Source organism: Lontra canadensis, unplaced genomic scaffold (assembly GCF_010015895.1).
Source record: "Lontra canadensis isolate GAN:19392208 unplaced genomic scaffold, GSC_riverotter_1.0 scaffold9, whole genome shotgun sequence".
In the NCBI taxonomy this organism is placed as follows: domain Eukaryota; kingdom Metazoa; phylum Chordata; class Mammalia; order Carnivora; family Mustelidae; genus Lontra; species Lontra canadensis.
This window is the reverse complement of record NW_022631003.1, coordinates 22,690,838-22,703,710: the sequence shown is the minus strand read 5'-3', so window position 1 is coordinate 22,703,710 and position 12,873 is coordinate 22,690,838. Positions and strand designations below refer to the sequence as shown.

The window sequence follows — 12,873 nt, the reverse complement described above, 5'->3', positions numbered from 1 at the left end:
TAAATGTTTAGTAGCTCTGTTTCTCTCGGCTCCTCTGACAATGTACAAATCAAGAAAAAACAGAGATGAATTTGTAAAGACCTTTTCGTGACTGAGACAAAAGGAGCTGCAAGCAAAATTCCAATTTTGTAAGTGTGTTTTCCACCTACTTAACTAGTTCCTGGGAGGACACAAGTTACCTACACAATCACTGAATTTTATGGATTGTTTCGAGCCATTATGTTAAAATTTTTAAAATGGAAATGAAGAAAGAAAAGTTCCATACTAGAATATTTCACTGCCTCAGATACATAGCTTCTCATCATCCTAACAATGACTTTTTTGTATATGCTTCCATTAAAGTCATGACTGCAGAATAAGCTGATGATTTCCAGAACGCCCCCTCACTCCTTAAGTCTTTTTACTGAATAGCTTGCTGAGCAATTTAACACACAGGGTCCCTAATTTCTTTATACTAGTGATGGCAATATAACCTTTGTCTTGCTTCAACCAATTTTTCTCTCAGCTAGCACATCTTCCCAAGTTTAAAAAATATATATATTTTTTTCATTGATTTGGCTTATAAAGTAAACCTAGAAATCTGCAAATACTTTTTAAAGAGCAAATAAAGAAATATTCACCCATGCAGAAGAAAACAGAACACAGGAGAATCGCTTGCTCCATTTTATAATATTATGGTACATTGTGTAGTCTTGTGTCAGTATTTATTATCAGTCATTTAGTTTATGATAGAGAATAACTTTTGATTACTGATGCTTGTAGTATTACTCACTCTGTCTTGGACTGTTTGAAGATCTGTATTTTTATTACAAAGTCCAATAAAAATAAAGTGAAAAACCCATAGGTCCCAAAACTGATTCCTGGCTTGTGCTGTATGTCACTCCTTTCCAATCTAAAAAGTATTTCCTTCTACTGTTAGTCTCTGTCTCTTGCTCATAAGCAAATTTATCTCCTAATGCCTCATTCTTTATTTTAGCCATTAATCTCCCATTGAGAACCTTACTAATGCTTTTTGCAGATAAAAATATTTAATATCTACTAGATTTCCCCTATCCATAAAACCATCCAACATTGCTTAGAGGGAAAAATCAATCTTTTGTACCTGAATTTAAGTTTGCTGGTTTGACTCAAAGTATTTTTTCTAACATCTTCAGGTCTTTATGGGAAACAACAGAAACACAGCACAAGAACCCTATTTCTCTTTGTTATGGGTTGAATCTTGCCCCGTGAAAAGGTATGTTGAAATTCCAATCCCCAGTGCCTTAGAAAGTGACCTGTATGGAAATAGGGTCATTGCAGACATAATTAGTTGAATAAAGACAAGGTCTTGCTGAGTAAAGTGGGGTCATTAAGTGACTTGGTGCCCTTGTGAAGAAGGAAGAGACACAGACAGAAATGCACAGGACCATGTGTTGATGGAAACAGAATGGAGTGTTACATCTACAAGCCAAGGAATGCCAAGGATTGCCAGCAAACACCAGAAGCTAGAAAAGGCAGGCAAGAATTCTACCCTGCAGATTATAGTAGCAGAGTGGCCCTGCAGGTACCTGGATTTCAGGCCTCTACCCTCCAGAACCATAATACACTTCTGTTGTTTCAAGTCACCCAACTTGAGGTGGAAACTGAGGAAACCAATACACCCCTCTTTTCTCATTATTTCCATATGTGGGGCTCTGCTTATACTGGATTATAATCTACACTGAAATATCTCACATACATGTAATAGGGGTGTGTGTGTGTGTGTGTGAGAGAGAGAGAGAGAGAGAGAGAGAGACGGTTTTTCTCTCCTGTAGAGGATCCCACCGAGCTGTGAAAGGCGGAGCCTCTCTAGCGCATGCTGAGTGTCACGTAGAACAGCAGCTCCATCAGGCAAACCCAATCTGTGCTTCCAACACCTCCCACCTCCAGTGGCGGCCCATCCAATTTCTGGAAAATCTGGACCCTCACTGAACTCTGCCTTACAGCAGGCCAAAATCCATCCTCCCGTAACTTCTAAGAGCTGGGTCCCAGTCCTCCGACCATGGGTTCATCGAGAACAATCATGCTTTTTCATCCTTTTTGGATGCGTGAATACAAGTATTTGAATAAAAGACCACAACCCCAGCGACTGCCATCTTCCCAGCTAAGGTGTCCACTTTCTTCCTGATCGCTCTTCACAGGAAGTTTTCCATGTCCCTCATCCTATGCTGGGACATTCCTCCACATAGGCTCCAATGCCATTACCACGGTCCCAAACCCTTTTATGTCACCCTCTGTGCTCCTTCATTCTCAGACTGCCCCCATCAGGAGGATAAGAGAAAAGTCCACTTTCCGGATCACTTCCTAGCTATCCTCTCAGCACTCAGGAAGGGAATCTGGAAATAACCAAGAACTTCAGTGCAGAAATCAAGCAGCGACCGTGACGTCATGACCCCACAGAAGTTCCCAGAGTGTTGTCATGGGATCGTCAGCAGAGCAGGTAAACACACACACACACACACACATACACACACAAACAGTGCAATCTTTCTGAGGCGAGGGTGCTCTTGGCATCCTTCTTTTTCATTCCAACAAGGATTTATTGCAGGCCTATTATGCATGGGCCCCTGGCCTTGCTTTCACTATTCTCTTTCATGTTTACTTCATGTCTGCCACCCCCTATAGTTTTTCTCTAAATACCATGTCTCTCTATTGTCCTTATTTCCTCTATATTGTCCTCACTTTGCTTGTCAATAAAAAAGTATAGGTCAACATATAAATCTCATTCAGGGACTCTGGAAATACATCTGTGCCCCCAAAGATTACACATAGCTTATATATAATATTTTAAATACAGAACAATTACAGGGTGGAGAACAGGACTGTGTTTAGAATCTAGAGTCAAGGGTGCCTGGGTGGTTCAGATGGTTAGGCGTCCGCCTTCAGCTCAGGTCATGATTCCAGGGTCCTAGGATTGAACCCCGCATCGGGCTCCCTGCTCAGCAGGGAGCCTGCTTCTCCCTCTCTCTCTCCCCACTGTTCCCTCTGCTTGTGTTCTCTCACTCTCTCTGTCGAATAAATAAATAAAATCTTAAAAAAAAAAAAAAAGAATTTAGAGTCAAGAAGTGCTTCACAATGTTGCCACTTCCTCAGTGCATGGCCTTGGTCTCACTTGGTCACTTAACTTCCGAGCATCAGGTTTTCATCCCTTTGAAGGTGATAAGGTACCTCCCCTAGCTCCCTCTTAAGACAGTAGCCAAAAGAATCAGTGAACTGGTAACCTCACGTGATTTATTAATCTTATTCATTTGCTCATTCAACAAAATGTGTACCAAGTATCCACCCTGTGCGAAATGCTGAGAGACCCATTCAAGGATTCCACTTTCCCAGCATTTAAGAGTTTGCTAATAGATCCGTAACTATCCAGCACAGACATTAAAGAATAAATAATGAACATGTTAGAAATCAAAGACAAATGAGTCACAGAATCTCAGAAACATGACCCAATAGCTAACAGGTCTGGCCTCTATGTCATGTATCAGAATTTCACTGAGACATGAAAATAAAAAGTCCCTTAATGTTTCTTTTAAAGCAAAATATTCATTTAAAAAACTGAATTTTACACATGTTGTTTATGACTATATCTGTTGATGCCCCATACCTGATAACTGAGCACTTCAACAAGCACTTCCTAGGCCCTTACATGTGTTAGTCTCTGTGCCCATAAATTCCTCTGAGCAATCTAGGTCTGGAGAAGGTGTTGCAAGATTTTAGAATAAGGTGGGTTACATTTTCAAAAATCTCACACAGTAAAATTTTATGCATACTAGTACACACCACATACAAAACTATGTTCACAAGCTGCTTTTTTTTCCCCTGGAAGTCCAGCCATGAAGAGGCAAAGAAAACACTCTGTGTTTAAATGTATAGTGATTTTCTTAAGAACAATATACCATATACCAAAATGGACCATCAGAGGTTCCTGTAGGGCTAGGAGGCCAGAAAACATGGCAGATTCTCTCTCCCACTAAGCTCTCTATTTTGCACAAAACAAAGGATGGGAAAGAGGGTAGATGAGGACTGCAGGTTGGGTGGGTGTGACGGGGTATGTCTGCAAGTTCTGCTATCATGGTGGTGGGCGGGGGGCTAAATTTAAATTTGTTCCCTGATGAAATGGCAAGTTAATTAGTTTTTACCCTAGAAGTGGTTTAATTCTCAGGGCTAGTTTAAGGAACTGTAAATCAATTTATGCTTTAGATCCATTAACTCTTACCCCAATACACATCTATATTCTTAATGCTTTCCCCAGTGGTGAACTTCCAACTATAGCATACCTTTTCATAAATTAAATGTTCTTCCTATGAAAGGCAAGATCTTATTTTTAAACCCCCCCCAAATGAGAAAAACCAGGCTGGATCACCACAGGGGTCTAGATGTGCCATCTGGATCACTATTTCTTCAGTATACAAAGATATGAGCCCAAGATGAAGGATTCAGTGTGACTGGTGACAATCTTTCAAAAAATAAATCTACACTGCCATTTACTCTACCATTTGACTCCTATTTAAATTTTAAAAAATGGTTTTTTAAAAGTCTTAGATGTTAATTTGCTACTAATCACAGCATTTCTTTTAGACCTTTGGTTTTCTTCAGTCATAACAAGTTTCCCACTGTTTATTTTCTGCCCTTTGTTTTATTGCTTTTAATGGCTTCCCTTCTATTTTCTTTTATTTCTCTGCTTCATCTTATTGTTTCTGAATTACTCAGATCTTATTGGGTTGAATTTCAAATATCCCCTCCCCTGGTTCCTACTTTTTTCATTTTTGATTTCCTATACATTACAAAATTCCAGCCAAGTTCAAAACTCATTTTGTATTCCTTCAAGGTCTGCTTTTCTCAAGCCCCATATTTTTGTGTTCATACTCTACCCACAGATCTTCATCAGCAATTCAAACCTGATGACATTATGATTGCATCTTTAGTGCTTTTCTACTCCAACCTTATTTATCATGCCTGCATTATTTCCAAAGATAAGGTCTAGAATAACTTCAGAGCAGAGCTTGTTAGCTGTTGTGTGTGTGTGAACAGTCCACCGCTCCTGAAAGATAAAGCCACTTTTCTACATTCTGGCATTATTCTTAATGTGTGCATTTGCGGGGCTAAAATCCCTTAGCGGGAGACGGACCTGCCTTAGACTTCTCTTTTCTCTAAGCATGTTTTCCTTTCTATCTTACTTCCTATCACCTTGTTCTTGGATTGTGTGATGAAAAAATATGGCTCTCGTTTCTCTCTCCTGATTATATTCCCTTCAAATTGCTTACTCCTACCTCTGTTTCTCCTTTATTTGCATTGCTCTCACCACACTGACAGGAACATGAAAGTCAGATCCATTTTCTTTGACCAAAAAGCCAAGGCAGAAAGTTGTCTTTAGTTCTTTCTTAGCCCTAGAGCCCCTTCAGAATTCTCACAAACCTTTTATATGTCATACCACTGCTTAGGTCATCCAAACAATGCCTCAATACATAATCTCCTTGGCAACAGTATAAACTATCTTTTTGTTCAACTGAAATAAGATTTTGCTCTTAACATAACATGTCCAAACTCTACAAGGTTGTGGCTCATGTGGAAAGATGAGTCTAGGTCTTCAGCGTTTACTTTGCCTATTTTTACTTTTCCTTATCTCTTTCTTTCTCATGTATCCATCCATCCTTCCATCCACTCATTCATTCACTCGTATATTTCAAGAGATTTTCTTAGGCTCTCTTAGATAGCAAGCCTAGTAGTAATTACAGAGAAATATAAATAAGTTAGATACAGTCCTTGGCTCAGGGAGGTTCACAGTTTTGCAAAAGACTCAACAGGTAAAACAGTGAATGATGATACTGTATGACAAATGCTACTGGTATTTACAACTGTGCTAGGAGCACAACAGTATGAACAATTAACTAAGTCTGCCTCTAGAGGATCATGGAGAGATTTGACAAAGGATGAAAATTATATTTAAATCTTTAAGAACAGCTAAGAGGAGAAAAGAAAGCAATAACAGACAGAGGAAATGATGTAACAAAGACAAAAGTATCTAGAATGTTTCCAAATGTCAATAATGACCATGAAGAATTGCAGCAAAATTCTTTTCTAACTGATGTTCCCACTTTGTTACAGGAAAGTACCTACCTCAGGGAGTCACTATGAAGGGTAAATGTAAATATATGTGAAGCCCTAAAAATAGCACCTGTCACATAGTAAATGCTCAAGAAATGTTATTGTCTATCACTACTGTTGTACTATAGATTATACTATGTATACTTCATCTCTTTGAAATGTTTTCTTACTTTTTTTCCTCCTGGTTCCTGGCTTGGTTCTGGATCATTATGGTTGCTGAGTAAGTGATCTCCAGTTAAATATTTTATTCTGATACCCATCTAAAGAGCTAAGGTGGCTGCAAAACTTTCCAGAGTAAAAGAACTAGGAGATATGACAACCATAGCTGAGAAGTGTGGCATAAAAAAATTAACTGGGCCACATCTAACGTGATTCTCGACTAATCAGATTCTTTTGAAACTTTTATTTTTTAAGACGGAGCCAAAAGTTGGCAAAAACAGTTCCTAAGATTCATGAAACAATCCTACTAACATATTAATAAGCTTTGAGATCAGTACAGAAAGGAATCCAGCTCAATATAGTCTATCTCCTGCAGCTACACCAGATGGTTCTAAAAAGTGATAGTCTGAATAATGCCTTGTAATAGTCTAGAAAAAAAAGATTCAATTATGAATCTTTCCTGAGGTAGGATGGCGTAGGATGGTATGCTGATATTTCTTAACAACTTGCAGAGTACTTATTTCATACTTTATAAATCAGCCATACACACTACTTCTTTGAATTGATAACCAGATTAACTGATCCACTTAAAGTCATAAACTGTGCAAGAATGAATAGGAATCCTGGTCTTCTAATGCCCATGACCTATAGCTCCTTCCCCTAAAACATTCTTAAAGATTCCTAAAGAAAATTAAACCAAAAGTAAGCTAGCTAGTAAACATTTAGTGGACCAAAAAATGCAAATACCTAGGTTAACTTTTTACTTACAATGATATGTGATATCAGACTAATACTCGCTTACTCTCCAGAGAATTGTCTTGCAATAACCTAAATGCCTATCAATATTACAAGACAGCTATTATGAATGTAAATGATAAAACACCTTTCCTTTTCGGATTTTCATGCTAAATTAATACAAAAACAAAAGCTGCAAAGACAACAGAATATATGCACCAGATTTACCCTCCTGCTACAAACAACCATACAGCTGAACAAAATATAAAAGGCAACTGTTTTCAGGCACTTGAAAACTGGCAGCTCAAGAGACAAACCCTGAGGTATTCCAGATATATAAACAAGCATATAAAGACTTTTAATCAACTACAATAAACATGTTGAAAGACTTATAAGAAAATATGAGCTCAATGAGTGAAAAATGTTGAACATCAGCAGAGAAATAAAAAAAAACGTAAAAAAGAATCAAATGGAAATTCTAAAACTAAAAATGTTTAATAGCATAAATTTCACTAGATGGACTTAAAAGCAAATTTGAGATGGAAAATAAGGGTCAATGAACTTGAAGATCCATGTAAATTAAACACTCAGAAGAACAGAGAGGAAAAATGATTAAAATTAAAATGAACAGGGGATGCCTGGGTAGTGCAGTCAGCTGAGCATCAGACCCTTGGTTTCAACTCAGGTCATGAGATCAAGCCTGGTGTCAGGGTCCGCACTCAGGGAGGAGTCTGCTTGAAATTCTCTCTCCCTCTCCCTCTGCTCCTTGCACTCACGCTCTCTCTCTCTCTCTCTCTCGCTCAAATCAACAAATAAATCTTTAAAAAATAAAAATAAAAAAATAAACAGGACCTCAGTAACCTGTAGGACAATATCTAACATTCATGTAGTTGGAATCCTAGAAAGGACAGATAAAATGGGGTAGAAAATATATTTGAAAAAATAGTTATAAAATGTCCCAAACTGGAAAACATCAACCTACAAATCCAAGAAGCTTAGGAAACTAAAAGCAGAATAAATACAAAGAAAACCATGGTTCGGCATATCATGGTCAAATTAGTGAAAAACAAAGATAAAGAGAAATAATTGATTGACCACAGCCAGAGTAAGATGAAACATTACTTACAGGAAAACAAGAACAAACAGAATTCCAAGAAATGGCGTAACATGTTTAAAGTACTGAAATAAGAATAAAACTATAGGGCCACCTGGGTGGCTCAGTGGGTTAAGCCTCTGCCTTCGGCTCAGGTCATGATCTCAGGGTCCTGAGATCGAGCCCCGCATCGGGCTCTCTGCTCAGTGAGGAGCCTGCTTCCCCTCCACTCTCTCTCACTGCCTGCCTCTTTGCCTGCTTGTAATCTCTCTCTCTGTGTGTCAAATAAATAAATAAAATCTTAAAAAAAAAAAAAGAATAAAACTATAACCTAGAACACCATATTCAGCAAACGATACTTGAAACATTAGTGTAAAATAAAGACATTTTCAGATGAACAAAATCTAATTAGTCACCAGCAGACTTACAAGAAGGAATAAAGAAGGAAATGATGTACATGTGAGAAAATACAGAAAACTAGTTTTGCTTAGTTTTCTTTTAATTTCTTTAAAAAACAAATGACTGTTAAAACAAAAATCACCTCATATTAAGGAGTTTATACATAGGTGGAAGAAGAACAGTAAAATAATTCAAAGGACTAAGAAAGGCGTAAACACAACTGTTGTTAAGGTTTTTACTTTCATGACACATGAATAATATGAAATCCATGTAAATCGTGCTGAGCTAAAGATGCATATTATAATTGAGAAACTCCTTGAAAAGTACAAAGAGGCTGTAGATAAAAAGTCAACGGACAAAAAAAATAAAATGAAGTGCTCTCAAATATTTAATGAACCCAAAGGGTAGCAGGAAAAGACAAAACAAAAAATGGATCAGAACAAATAGGGAACTAACTGCAAGATGACAGACTTAACTTCTATCATATCAAAAATTGTGTGAAATGAAAATGAACAAAATACTCTAATTAAAAAGTACAGATTCTCACAATTTGATTTAAAAAAAGCCTACGAGAGAGCTTTAAATATATAAACAAAGATGGGTTATAGACTGCATATATATATATATATATATATATTCATAAAAGGGATGGAAAAAAGATATGCCAAGTGTACATACTTAAATATCAAAGCTCCAAAATACATTTAGAAAAAACTGAAAAAACCAAAAGGATAAGGAGACAAATCTACAATCATATTTGGAGACTTTAACATCCTTGTCTCTTGGTAATAAACAAAACAAGTAGACCAAAACAAAATAAAACAAAACCGGATCTAAAAAATATGATCAACCAACTTGACCTACTTAATATTCGCAGAATACTACCACTAATATCTTACATGACAGTCTAAGATGTCAAATACTAACATGACGTTCTTTTTTTTTTTTTTTAAAGATTTTATTTATTTATTTGCGAGAGAGAGAGTATGAGAAGGAGGAGGGTCAGAGGGAGAAGCAGACTCCCTGCCAAGCAGGGGGCCTGATGTGGGACTCAATCCCGGGACTCCAGGATCATGACCCGAGCCGAAGGCAGTCATTCAACCAACTGAGCCACCCAGGCGCCCTAACATGACATTGTTTTCAAGTGCCCCTGAAGTGTATACTTAAAGATAGCGTAAAAATGGGCTATAAATCTCTTTAATTTCAAAAGACAAAAAATTCTTACAGTGGATATTCCCTGAGCTTAACAGAATTTTAAATTATAAATCAATAGCAATAAGATATCCAAGAAGCACAGAATACTTGGAAATTAAACATTCTGTTGATTTCTCTTTATATCCATTAATATTTGCTTTATGTATTTAGGTGCTCCAGTGTAAAGGTTTATTCTAAATAATACTCTAATAACATTCTAAACATCAAGAGATATTACAAGGGAAATTGAAAGTATTTTTTAACTCAATGACAATGAAAAACCAACCAAGCAAAAAATTGGCTCTTTGAAAAGATTAATAAAATTGGCAGACTTCTAACAAAACTCTTTCCACAGAAAGAAAGAAAGAAAGAAAGAAAGAAAAGAAGAAAGAAAGAAAGAAAGAAAGGAAGAAAGAAAGAAAGAAAGACAAGTAACAAAAGGAAAGAAAACAAAAATGACAACACCAGAAGTAAAAAAAGGAGGTATAACTACAGACCCTATAGACTATTATAAACGTTTTATAAGTAAGTATGGCAACTCAGTATATTTGTACAATAGAATATCCCTAAGCAAACTCCTTATACATAGAACAACATGGATAGATCTCACAGCTATTATCCTGTGGGTATAGGGAAAACAAACACAAAAGAGTACCTACTGTATAACTTAAAAACTGGTGAAGCCAATCTATGGTGATAAAATCAGAGCACTGATTGCAGCTGGGGCAGAAGTAAAAAGAGTAGAACTGAAAGCAAAGGGGCACAAAGGATATTTCATGGGATGATGGAAAATACACATTGCAAAAAGTCATCACACTGGACACTTAACACCTCAATGTATATAAATTTACCTCAATGAAGTTGATTTTTAAGGAATAAAATCAATAAAACTGCCAAAGTAGAGCTGTAACTTATATAAGTGTAAATTTAGTTCAAAATTTTAAAGCAATTCTTCAAAACAAACCTCATTTCTATTATATACCTTCTTAAGAGAATAGGAACCAGAAACTATGGGTCAGGAAGTATGCTGGATGCTTTCACTTATTATACCTTGCACAGACTGTGTATGCCTTTAACTCATTATAAGGTCAAGCACAGTGCCCTGGGAGACAGCGGTGTTACAGCTGAGAAAGCAATAAATAACTCTGGAGCCAGAAGGCCTGGGTTCAATAATGACTCTATGTGATCCATTAGCTTTGTGACCTTACAAAAGTCACCTTTTAAGTTTCTTCATCAACCACAGGGTTGATGTGAAGATTAAGGAATATTATTTTAAAGAATCTGGGAAAGCACACCACAAATACAAGTTTTATTACCCAGAGCAAGTACTCGACAGACACTGCTTAAGTGAAGAAATGCAAGAGATAAGCATGGACAGGGATACAAGTAGATAGAAGAATGGGGAGAGCATGTTCCTACTCACATTTTTCTTCTGCGGATGGATGGGGTGGAGGACAGAACAGGGGCTTCTTGGCATGATGACTTAATACCACGTTCCTATGATGAGCAGTAGGTGCAGAGAGGACGATAGGGTTGGCCGACCTCCCAGAATGAATATACTTTCACTGTGACCTGGATCACAGCACTCTAGGCTAACAATCCCTCGTCCCAGAGAGGAGCATGAAAAGGGAATTGCCCAGGTACTTAGGACACCAAGGGGCTTCGCCCAGGCTCATAAGAACTACAGCGAGGCTTCTGTTATTGCGGGACTTTGAAATGCCAACATAACAGAGGACCCGCTGTTTAATGTGTTTCATTCCTCCTTATCCTTAGGTTTTCAGAGATTATGCTTGAAATGAGACAACCAGAGCAGAGATCATCTGGATACAGGAGCAATGAGCAGAGCAATAGCTCTGTGAGTGCCTAGCAGGCTGATTTTCAGTACAGCTCCAGGGACTGATGCTCGGTCTGACAATACTCAAAAAGTACATGAGTCTAAAAATCTAGAGGGGGGAGTGCTCACTTCAGCAGCACGTATACTAAAAGTCTAGAGGGGGGACTACACTAGAGGCCCAGACTGAAGACCTGAGAAGTCATCTATCTTCACCCACATATGGAGCCACTAGTAAGGCACCTCGAAATTCAATACTTGATCGCACAATGGTGTGCTACGTCACCTGGCAGAGGTTGCAAAAGAATGCTGTGGGGGCACACAGAAGAGATATAGAACCAAGTGGTGAGGGGGGAAGCAGTATTGGGGAAATGGTCTTGAAAGAAGGGACACCTGTGCTGAAGTCAAAGAGGTGAAGGAATTACTCGGGCAAAAGGTATTCCAGACAGCGGGCGCAGCGTGTAGCAAGCCTTGAAAGGTCTGGATGGTGCCATCTGCAGAGAACTACGGGGAATTCCACAGAGCTGGAGCATATGGTGTGAAGGGAAAATGGGGAGGCACAGGCAGGGTGTTAAGAAGGACCTTTTCTTAAAATCAGGCTGAAGGAATTTACATTTTACCTTGATGATGAAGGGAAGCCACTGAGGGATATAAATATATTTTTTGAGTGGGCAGGCCAGGTGCTCCTTGGGGTGACCCTGACTCTCTGACAGTGATGGGAGTATGGGGGGTATAGGGAGTGGAGAGTGCAGCTTCCGGTGAAGACTGTGTGTGTGTTTTGTTTCTTGTTCATGGAAGTGAATTATATTTCCCTCACATCTTGCTGAAGAGAAGGTCGCTCCCTCCGTCACCTCTCTCCTCATAGGCCCTACACCTTCATATTTTCTTATGTTTTTAAAAGAATCATTTGGTGGCAAGATTACTTAAAGCCCACCTGCTTCTGAGGTGCCCTGCTGGCAAATATCAGCTCGAGTGGACAGATGCACAGGTATGTTCCCTTGTTTCCAACTGGGTCTGGAGGCAGTGTAAGCCACCAAAGGATTTTAAACAAGCAGGACCAAAACCCAATTAGCATTTTTAAGGGACCATTCTGGCAACAGTGTGGGAAACAGACTGGAAGGGGACAAAAGTGGAGACAGGGAGAGTAGCGAGGAGACTGAAGTGATCTGTGTGGGGTACGGCAATGGCCGGAGACGGCTGCATGCAGGATGGAGAGATGCGTTAGATACAGTAAAGAGGAGGTAGAGTTCTCTGGACTCGTTCACTGTTTACAGGAAGGTGAGGAAAAAAAGGAATCCAGCCTGACTCCCAGGTTTCAGGCTTGGATGTCTGAGTGGACAGG

The 12,873-nt window shown here is 38.5% G+C and overlaps 1 protein-coding gene across 1 annotated transcript in view; it reads right to left on the bottom strand.

Moving 5' to 3' along the window:
* Positions 1 to 12,873, bottom strand: part of DERA (deoxyribose-phosphate aldolase) — a 113,358-nt gene that overhangs the window by 31,795 nt on the left and 68,690 nt on the right. The window lies entirely within an intron of this gene.